Consider the following 3,969-nt stretch of genomic DNA (forward strand, 5'->3'; position numbering starts at 1 on the left):
TAACATCGGATTGGAATCGTTCTTCGGACAGATTGGAGATTTTGGCCAAACTGGTTTCGGTTTTGCAAAACGATAAACGGAGATGCAGGCACGGAAGGAAAAAAAAACCGGAAAGGTATGTTGAGAGACAAGCGGCATCTTTGTTGCAGTCGAGTAATCCTTCAGTAATCATAACGCGTGCAAATCGATTAAAAAAAGATTGGTGCAGAACGGAACCGTTGTGGCAAAAAATTTCCGAAAGGGGTTGTGTTTCTAAAACAATCATGAACCATTTCTGTTACGGCCAATGTAATTCCTTCTACATCCCTCAGACTTCTAACAAAACTTTCCAGTCCTGCCCTTTCTGTAAACCATACTCGGCTAAATGGACGAGAGTTAATCTGCGATGCCCGTCACGGATCCCATTCGTCAAAAGAATTAAAGTGCTCCTAGTGCAGAAATGTCGCTGTATTGCCGAGATACTAAGGTGAATTCTAAATTTGATTTTAGCCTACAAAAATCAAAACAAGAGGTTCCTCCACTGCTGGAAAGTGATGCATGCCTTGTTAGTTCGTACAGTACAAGAGCCACAAATTCTATTCGAGTTATACCCGAAGCCTTGTTATAAATGTACTTGAGGAGATTGATACTGAATAAATTTAATTTCATTATTATTTTTTAATCTACTTTTTTTTTAAAACCGAAAAAAGGTATATTTATCGATTAGATCTATACTTGTGACTTATTGATGTATCTGGGACGCTTCCAAATTATATATTATTTTTATATTCATAAAAAAAATTGCATAAATTTTAACGAAAACCTCCGTTAAACGTACATTCCCCCCCGGTAAATTCGCCACATCCGCAATTTTTCTTGTTTCCAGTCGCAATTTCTGTGTGTCGCTTACCGTCGCTGTCCCCAAATAAATAAATACATTTCAAAATATCAATATAAAATACAATTATGTAAGTTATGTCCTATTTTCTTTCGGAAATGGCACAAAAAAATCCCACTTCTGCCCGATAATTAGCGGTTTATCGTTGCATGCAACTCATATGTTATAAGCGTGCGACAGTCTGGCACCTGACCGACAACACCGCTAACCACTGCGCATGCTTATAACTCGATGTCAACACCAATTTGAAAGGTGAAAGTCGAAAAAGGATATTTTCAATTGAGCCAAAGGCAATTATAAATTATTTAATACCAACCGCACAGACGGCAAACTTTATTCCGCCATTAACTACGTGTCAATAGGACGAACAATACTCGTTTCTAAATGTTAAAATTCGGAAATTCTTTTTAAAAAATCATTATATTTTCGTTAAATATTATTAAAATTAATAAAAATTATAACAGGAAGGTTAAGAGGAGCCTTCTTTTAAGCATCGTAAATACGGCGAGTGAATATTTTACCATAAAGATTTAATAGTTTTTCGAGTTATCACGTTTTTTTTTACAGACATATAAAAACATATTTACAAATTTCTAAGCCGTAAGGAACCGTATAAAAACCTACATTTACGGGAGTACGACATCATTTACGTAGAATATAATTCAATTAGAAGTTTGATACTTTTCCTCTTCACGCGAACAGGTTTCGAATAAGATGTCTTCTACACGAATTAATAAAAGTTACACACGGTAAACAAACACGTATAACTTAAATTTTATTCCAAAAGTGTATTTTGACCCGCAGGCCAGCAAGTTAATTATGCAGTATCAAGCAAAAAGCACGACTTTATTCTGTTGTTGTGACACAACAGAAAATCCAAAGCTAAATCAAGAAAGCTAAGTTAAATACTCTCAAGTTTGAATAGTCCAGAAATTAATTATATTAATTACCAAAATTTCACTCCGTCAACAACTACTTTACGTATTCAATTATTTACCGATACTACAAACTTTCCCATTCTGTAAATTAATAATAATTGTAAAGATTATTATTATTTAAACGTAGTTAAATTACATAAATAATCTTCATTTCTAGTAATTATAATTACATAATTACGGCTATTAAAAACGGAAAGCATGGCCATAATTTCACCAATTTAAATTGCCGTTATTTATTTGTTTCGGGTGGTATTTTAGGCGTTATTAACCTCCAAAAATGCCGGAAAAAATACACGAGTGAAGATTAAGAACCGAATTAATTAATTGTTAGAGAAACGATTTTTTTTCGGAATTCCGTACAGGTGATCGTTGCAGACGTAAGTGAGCCCCCCTCTACATATTTATGTAATAAGAAATATCTCCGGGATGCATTATTAAGCTAGGAATGTTTGTTTTGCGATTACAGGACTGGCAAACATGTTATCGGAGGATAGCCTGATTTCAAACGTTGTTTTGCTGGCAACAATCCAAAGCATCAATAGTGTGACACTTCCAAATTATCTCCTCCCCTTTTTTTTAATGCCGACATCTTTAAATATTCATCATGTTTTACTTTATTAAAATAACAATAATAATTATTACTTAATAAATATATTTATTCTACTGGAAAATCAGCAAAAAGATTTATTTATTCTGTTGAAAAATTAGTAAAAAATTCGTTTATTCTGTTCATTTTCATTTGTTCCATACAGTATCATATCATGGCATTGTTGAAGTTGGTCGAGGTCGAAGGCATAATTTATATTAAATGACATCTTAGAAGAATATTTTGATTATATTTTTTTAAATTTTTAGGAAAGGAAATTATCTTTAAAACAAAAGAAACATTTAAACTTTTCATACCGTATCAAATTACTTTTCTTTGTCTCTCGCTAACCTAAATGCTGCTAAATTCACGCTTTTTCTGACTGTCTACATTCTAAATACCCGATTTTTTTTATTGTTCTTGTTGACAATTGAATTTTTTTAAGCGTACACAAAAAATTCCCTACAGTTAATACGTAAAATCTTAATTAAGCGTACCGCAAAACACGCATTTTAATGGAAAAATATTTTAAATATTTAAAATTTTTAAATTGCTTTAAGAATAAATTAAATTAAATTAAAAATTAGTGTATTTTTATACTTATTTTTTTAAATGATATAAATAAGATAATTGAATTTATCTGTATTAAAAAATATAAACGGTTTATAAGCAAACTACATTTTAAAAAAACATTGAAATTACATTATTTATTTCATTTTTTACAGTTTAAAATTTATAATTGGATAGAATAAATATTATAATTTAAAATTCCATAGATAAAATGTTTTGAATTCTTTAAAAATAATTTTTTCTGGCTTTTTTTTTCCATCTCTGAAACGTTGTAACGCCCGTAGACAAATGTTTATTTTGTGTAAATTTAATTTAATAAATTAGTAATAAAGAAGGCAACGAACAGTTAAAACATTCCACTTTATTTTCAGCATTTGTGCATAGATATATATGGAGACATCACTGCGAAGACAACATGATTATTTATTTATTTCTTAGTACTTTGATCGCCGACAAATACATGTCGTTAGGTAAGAGAGGTAATTGTACTTTCCCAGGACTGAGTACAAATGTACAAAAATAATCCTTAAACATACTAGTTTTTACGGAAATTTTAAAGTTATAAATCGGATTTTCGAAGGCAATCAGATCCGCAAAAGAGAATTAATTAAAGAATTGTGCGGCCTTCACGTTTCATAGGATACAAAGTATTAAACCATTCGAAGTTCTCGTATACAAATTAAAATTTTTAGAAAGAAAACACAGAAGAAAAAAGACAATTTGTATATCTTATTATTCATGAATTTTAGAGAAGAACAACGAACATTCGAACGTGATTGTCGTCCAATTTGCACAAACAACGCCTAAGCTTATTATTATTATTATTATTATTATTATTATTTTCTTTTATATATGTATATATAACATACAGTACATCTTTTTATAACTATATATCCAATAATAAAATGTAAAAATTATATAAACACTAACAATAAAAATGAAAAAATTTGTAAAAATTTCCTCTTAAAAGTAAACAATTTTTTTTCTTTTCTCAAGTG

This window comes from Centruroides vittatus, unplaced genomic scaffold (assembly GCF_030686945.1).
Source record: "Centruroides vittatus isolate TY-2023 unplaced genomic scaffold, ASM3068694v2 contig_165, whole genome shotgun sequence".
Lineage (NCBI taxonomy): Eukaryota > Metazoa > Arthropoda > Arachnida > Scorpiones > Buthidae > Centruroides > Centruroides vittatus.